The sequence below is a fragment of the Cololabis saira genome, chromosome 15, assembly GCF_033807715.1.
Source record: "Cololabis saira isolate AMF1-May2022 chromosome 15, fColSai1.1, whole genome shotgun sequence".
Lineage (NCBI taxonomy): Eukaryota > Metazoa > Chordata > Actinopteri > Beloniformes > Belonidae > Cololabis > Cololabis saira.
Window position 1 is genome coordinate 12,453,646 of NC_084601.1, and position 7,697 is coordinate 12,461,342.

The following is a 7,697-nucleotide window of genomic DNA, read 5'->3' on the forward strand; positions in this document are numbered from 1 at the left end:
TCTAGCAGCTCACATCTCCCGTTGGAAGTGAGACAACACGTCCACCCGGCCATGCCCCCTCCCCATCTCTCTCTCCGTACAGCATGCCATCGCTGCCAAAGCCAATTGTAGCTGTGGATGTGTTTATCAGAGGTGTCTGTGCATCTCGGGCGTTTAATTTTAACAAGACGTCCTCCATCGAAGGAGTGTCATATTTTAATTGGTCTGAGCGAGAATAAAGGCGGAGAACGGAGCTGTGCGGTGACAGGTATTAATTACCTACCCGCCTAAAGCCTAAATTATGGCTCTGCGTTTAAATCGACGCAGAGCCTACGGCGTGGGTTACGGCGTAGCCTACGGCGTACGGTGTGCGTCGGTGTAACGCGGAACCGTAAATCAGCCTTAATGGCTCCGTCCTCACTCCCCCGCTCTTTGTCTCCTCCTCGCCATGTGCGCGTCCCCCTAATAGAGCTGAATCGAGGGTTTTCTTTGGCTGTGATGTTGATAATTACATAGAGATGCCCTATAATGAAAACACACTCTGCTGAGGTGCTGGTCGTCATTTGTGCAGAAGCTTAATTGATTAAAAAGAAAGAAAAAGAGAGGGAGGGGGGGGAAAAAAGCCAAATTTGAAGCAATTCTAGCACCTGGATACTTGTCATAATAAAACTATTAATATGATCCTTTAAGTGTCTTAAGGAGATGGAACTGAGAGGATATAGGTTTACATTTAACACCCCCCAAAGGGATAGCAGATACGTGTGAGAATAACGAGAAAAGGGAACACTGTAGGGGAGGGGGGTGTTATGGTGGAACAGCCAACGGAAAAACCAGCAAAGTAATTGTGGTAGAACACAGCCAATAAATTAAATGTGGTTTTAATAGATGGCTTAAACAACAAATGGGTGTTTAGAATAAACATTTTAATGGTAAAGAAAGAAGAAAATAAAGCAAAAAGAAGTAAAAATGAAAGTAAATACGGTGGTAAAAGTCTTGAGAAATGAAAGTGATGGTTTTGATTCGTGTATCCGCTGATTATATGACAGGTGGGTTAAATCTGTGTTTTATTCTAACCCCTAATTATAACATATTGAGGATGAATACATAATTGGAGTTACAGCGCTTGTACCTTTAGTGTCCTGATTTATTTGTACGGTATTCATGTTATAGGAGGTGCATGGTGAGATTGGCTCACAATACATCCATGGATTGGCTGTGATGGAGATGATCAAATTCACTGCGCATGCGCACTACAAGCCATTCAGTTTTTCTCCTCCCTCCCGTAAATACACCGTGAGAACGTTTGTACTTAAAAACATCTTAGAAGTTCTTGCATCTGTGCGTCTGCTATCTAATGATCTTACCTCAGTGAAACAGCTCTCTTGTACTGGTATGTGTATTTTTTTATTTTTTTATTTATCCTCTCTCTCTCTCTTTCTCTCGCGAGAGGCCTGAAATAGCTGTGATTGACAGGTATAGAAACACAGTTACTATAACAACTACCTCCTGGCTCTCATGAGCACCTCTCTTCCTCCAACCCCCCCCCACCACCACTTCCACCACCTCCTCTCTTTTTTCATTTTCTTTTCACCAGCACTCCTTTTTCCCCCTCCTCCCCTCCTCTCACCCCCTCACTATGTGCCTGTGTGGGTGTAGAGGGAAGAGATTATGAAAAGGGAACTTAACTGCAATATTCCTTCACATGGAGATGTTTGTGTTGCTTGGCTCCAGCTAGTGGATCTAACCCGAGTGGGTGAGGGTGGGCGAGAGTGGGAAGATGAAACACGCTTATACAACACGGGAGAATATAAGCCTGTTATAGTCTTTTTCGTCTTTCCCTTTTTGGTCCCTGTTCTTATGCGAGGAGGTTGAGCCGCTCCACTTGTATAATCGAGTCAGTCCACCGTGTGTGCATGCGTGGGTGGGTGTCTTTGCACGCATGCACACATTTATGTCAGCGAGGCCACCCGATATGATGAGTGAATTTCAAGCGCGAAAGAATCTAGTGGGACTGACACCGGAGATGTGTGTGTGTGTGTGTGTGTGTTGCTGGGAAGGAGACGGACGTCATTGCTGCCACCTGCTTTAGTGGGAGAAAGGCCAGACGCACACACACACATTTGCATATGCAGACAGCGAAGCAGAGGTCAAAGCAATCTCTTAACATAGCATTACTGGTATCATTTACTTAACCTTTTTGCGCTGGAGTTGTCTCAGGCCAACCGTTCCCCTCTTGTCAGGTTCCTCGCCTCCTCTCCGCCCCCGTGTCCCTGCCTCTCCTTTCATCTCCCCATCTCTGAGTCATCAGGCAGGGTGAGAGGTCTGAGGGAAAACAAGCTGCCAGATTTGGACATGCCATAACAATGCAGCACCTGTCAAGTGTGTCTGCGTGTGTGTGTTTGTGTGTGTACCTGTGTGACTACATGTGCAAGCAGCTGTCTCAGGCATGTCATGAGAAGAAGGCACAGTGTTGGTGGAAGCAAAAAAAAACCAGCCTCCTGTATCTGTGTCTGCATATAGTGACTTTCTCCAGAAGTTGCTCTGTCGTGTTATTGATTGTCTGTCTCGCTTTGTGGCAGGAAATAGACCGGCGGAGCTGCACACCTGTGTGACCCGGCCACTGAGAGCTCTCTAATGATCTGAGCTCGGCTGCCTGGGTCTTGAGCTGCAGCCGCTTCCTTACCTGGCTCAGACCTGATCAATAGCACACCCATCAGTGTCTGCAGGAGACAGACATCACACTGTGTGTATGTGTGTGTGTCAGAGAGAGAGAGAGAGAGGTGGTGTCAGATCAAATAATGAGAGCACCTGTAGAGGTCTCTGCTCCCCTTTGTTTGTTGCACAAGTTGATGATTTGTGTATCAGGTTGCACGCCTAAGTGATCTGATATTGATCAACCCCGATGCAGCAAATTGCCCGTTTGAACTCGGCATCCGTGACGTGGAGTTGTGCCGGTGGTAATTGGGGGTGGTTTTCTGCACGGCGCACACAGCGAGGGGCGGCAATTCACGATGAATTAGGCTATGACACACAGGGGAAGGCACAGCCCATAATAAGACACTTAAAACAGGATGGGATCTGGTATCCAAGTGCAGGGTATCCATAGAGACTGTTGCTATGGCGGAGAGAAATCTCACCTCATTAGGAACAAATATAAATAGCCTTGCGACTCAGCTCGTGGCCGTGATGCCCACGGCTGAGAGGACGGGCTCGGAGGCCGGGGGGTCAACGGTGCGAGAGGACAGGCAGGTGTAGGTCAGGAGATGGACGGATCAGCAGAGGAGGAGAGAAATACAGAGAACATTTCCAAAGAAGGAGGGAAAAGATTGAAATCCTGATGATGGCAGACAGGGGAAGGCAAAAGATGGATGGAGGAAGAAATGGAGCCGGAAAGAAAGTTTGTCACTGCTGTCGGAGGAAAATGTTCCGAATGTCACACTGATTGTTTTCATGTTTGAACTAAGTGACCGCAGCACCGTACAAAAGGAGATTTAATCACATTTCTGTAGATCTCTACTTAAACCCCTGTACTTTACACCTGATGAAATTATACGAATTGCAGTTTTACGACTGCTAATGTGCAAAGACTAGAAAAGCATCACTCGGGAAAGTGAGGCTGGATTATTTCTATTCTTTCCCCCCCCCCCCCTCTCCAAGAAGAAGTGGCGTTATGAGATGAGAGGAGAGGCGAGGCTGTGGGAGGCAGGAGAGGAGAGGAGAGGAGAGGAGAGGAGAGGAGAGGAGAGGAGAGGGGGCTGCTGGAGATGTTGACAGCCAAGTGGATGGGAGACAGATGGGAGCACAGTGAAAACTCAAGACACCCAGCGCTGATTTCATGCACAGGTCCGAGCCCCTCCGGGTTAATGCAGCATCACTAAGATATTGACTCATCCCGGTCGGTGTTGACCGTCCGGAGGCTGTTTGGAGTTCATCTGTCTCACTTCCTCTCTGCTTCTCTTTTCTTTGCTACTTCCAGCGTGACAGCACGATTAAATTAGATTTTTTAGTATTATTAAGCGATATACCAGAGAGTCGGCGTGTTGCTCAAGCCTGCTCACATCAGAGATCTTGTCATTTCAGACTTGCAAGTCTAATTACTGAACAGAACCCCCCCCTTATACCTTCTCCTTGACTGCAGTCAGACTTTTAAAATGATGTCCTTTAAATGTGATTATATCACTGTGAATATTGGCCAGCGTGCAGATCTCTGGAGCAGAGAAAGCGGAGAGATTCCCTCCTCTGGATGCAGACAAACCTCAAAAGCTCCTGTTCTTCAAAGCTAAATGGTTCTCTCTGCCTTTGTTGTGAACAGTGTGTTTTTTTCAGCGAGGGGAACAAAAAGTGTCTGCGACTGAAAAGATGAAAACTGCGACAACGGATGAAGACGGTGTAAGAGTTCAAACGCCTGTTTGTGTGGGCTGTCTAATTAAAGAGATTGTTTGATTCCTCTCTTTCTGCACTCCTCTCTGAAGACCTGTCAAACTCACAATCAGCAAAAACAACACGCAGAGATGGAGTTGGAGGAGAAGGGGAGGGTGGAGGGTGGAAAAGACGGCGTTTAGGAAAGGAAAAGGGGGAGGGAGTTTACGCCCACCCCCCTGAGGAGATGAGAAGACAGGCAGAGGAGGAGAAGATGTGTGGAGGAAGCAGTGCATGAGCGCCGGAGCTCATCAAGGCTGTAAAACATCCGTTATACACCACAAACCCACACAGCCACGCGGTCTATCGCTTAACAGGTGCATCTCCCCAACTTTCACATGCATGTGTGCCCTAACTGCTCTGCTACAGCATCATATACTGTATGAGTGTGTGTATCTGTGCATGTGTGAGCCCTGTCCACAGAGCATGAACCCGTCCTTGGATAATTTGAACGTATGTAAAGGTGATTCGCGGTGAGTCACCCTCATTGATCAGAAAATAAAGCCAGTCTTTTGCTGCAGCCCCCTTGACTGTTTCTGCGCCGCACAAATATGAGTGCGCACTTTCGTCTCAACCCACGTTTGAACCCACATTATTCCTCACTGTGCTCTTACAGTTTTGTAATCCTGCCTGCTGACGCACTGGATCTCAATTCATCATCCACTTATACCCCAAGAGTGTTCCAGCAGGTTTCTATTTATTTATTTGTTTAGTTTTATTTGTTCGGTTCCAGGCTGCAGGACACTGTTGGCAAAGGGGCCCCATTCAAACCAGACTGATTTTATTTCATGTAATCATTTATTTTTTGTTTTTTTCTGCATGAGATGGTTAATAAAGGGATCTGTAACAAGTTCCCTATAAATCCTGCATCAAGGTCTTCATCAACATTTGAAGCGTCTTCTTTTATTTGAGATGGAATTATCTGTTTATGATGCAAAGCATCAGTGACATCTGCTGCATCCTACCAATGAGACGTGTTGTGGTGCAGAATAGGTCCTCTGGGTAGACTATATGCTATTTTAAGGAGAAACCTTTTCATAGGATTGTTTTAAGGATTAAAGATATGTTTCTGTTGGAATGTTAATTTACATATATACACACGCGCCGATAGGGGGGGACAAACGGGTCTGTTGTCCCGGGCCCAGCGTAGGGGGGGGGGCCCAGAACTGAAAAAAAATATATATATATTTTTTATATTCTCATTAAATTATGGAATCATTTTTCAAATAGTTTCAAAATATGCCTATTTGTGGAAAAATATTGTAGTATTTGAGTTACATAAAAGCTTGTTATTTGTTTTCTTCCTACTTGTCCTTGTGGTCAAGAACTCCCAACACAAAAGTGCACATAATTTCCCTCCTTGGCTCACCTATTCATCCCACTCGTTTCAAGGCTGCCATGCCATTTGCCCTTTTCAAGGCCAAGACTAATTTGTACCCAAATAACCTGCTTTTACCGCAGATCCGGCCCAAATGGGCAGAAACCAGCTGCTATGAACCGAGGTGTAAAGACAATAGTGGAAAGAATGCTTTTCTTTTACGCTCGTATTTTTGACCGAAGCATCTCATACACATTTCAAGATATTGTGTCAACTTTTTTTTTTTCTAAAGGGCAAAATGTTCCCTTGGAAAGTAAATTAAAAAAAAGCCATCATTTTATCTTTTATCATATGAGTGGAACCAATAGAAATCTTTTACGATAATTCCAGCTCTCAATTAGCTTGTTGTCCAAATTCATCATAGCTGCAGGGGGGGGGGCATTTATAATTGTCGCAACATCAATACTCTGACTTATCAATACTCATTGCAACAATAGCCTCCCGGCTGCCCCTGGCTAGTATAAAGTGTATAATTAACAGGAGCAGTTGAGTTATGATCTACACGACCTGCAGGGCTTCTGCACCAGTGGTGTACGGGGTTACAGGAACACCTGCACGAATGTGGCCTTGATGGAGAAATCATCTGAGGAAAATGCTTCCTGAATAATTACCGCAATGTTTAATGTAAGAGGTTTGAGAATGCCACATTTTGGAAACAAGTCCTGTGGACTGATACGCTTGTAAAATAGACTTTTAGGCTGTAATGAGCAGATGGATATATGTGTTTGACAAAAAAAGGGGTGGAGAACTTCTTGAAAGTGTCCCTATTCGGTTGTTAAGCATGCAGCAGATTAATCATGCCTTTGTTGTAGCCAGTGACACGGGGAACATTTAACTGGTAAAGGGAAGAAAGGATTCAATTAAGACCAGAAAATCCTGTTAGCGGATATTTCTAAAAATGAAGCCGGAGGAATAAAAGGTTGGCGTCTACAACCCAGAAGATCAGAAGAGCTGTAACTTTCTCACATTTTCTATGACTTAAGTTTCTTTGCAGATATGAACCAAGCCAATGTCATGTTTAATATGTCAGCTTGATTTAATTTGATAACATACAGCCATTTTTTTTTTTTTTTGCATTTCAGGCCCTGAACACGTTAGTAGGGTACAGGGGCAAATTATTGTAATAATGGTTCTTTAGCAGAATCTGCGGATGTTGGTATGAGCTTTCTCTGCTTTTTCATGTCATGGTATTGAGGAAACCAGTTTCCAATCTAATTTTATCCCATCCTGCAAACACATCATAAGGTGGCTGACAGTTCAGGGCCTTCATCACATTTCCTTATTTTCCTCTCGAGACAGGTGATTGCTGCAGGACCCTCTTCTTCCTCAGCCATGGCTTTTTAATCTGTGTGCTGTGCATTTTTGAAATGTTATTGTTGAAAAACGGATGGAAAATACGTCATGTTGATGGCAGCACATGTTCCTCTACAACCTCAACGTAATGAGGCCGTCGTCTTAATAATGTGCGGGGTTTGGATAAAAAAGACTCCACTCAGCAATTACCTCGACAGAGAAGCTGGATGATGTGCCGAAAAGCAGCGTTACGGCCATTATTCTCCTCCTGCACGTTATTTCACATGAAAACAAAATCATGAGAATTATGTTTTCCTAATTATAATGGATGTGGCTTTAAATAAAGGCCCGCGTAGTCGGGGTTAAGGAGCAGAGTAGGGGTCTATTTATCTGTTTCTTGTCAGCGGCTGTCTACTCACCCGGCCACATGCTCCATCACAGTTTAAATATTCATCGAGATCCCTCTGAATATTCACGAGGCCTCTATTAATATTTATAAGCCTCAAGTGTCGCTCCATCTCTCGTCTGCGCCTGCGCACGTTTAGACACTTACGCACGCTTGCAGTCGAAGCAGCTATGTCTGAGTCGACGCATTCCCGATGCTCTGCAGCTCTGATGTAATGGTAAA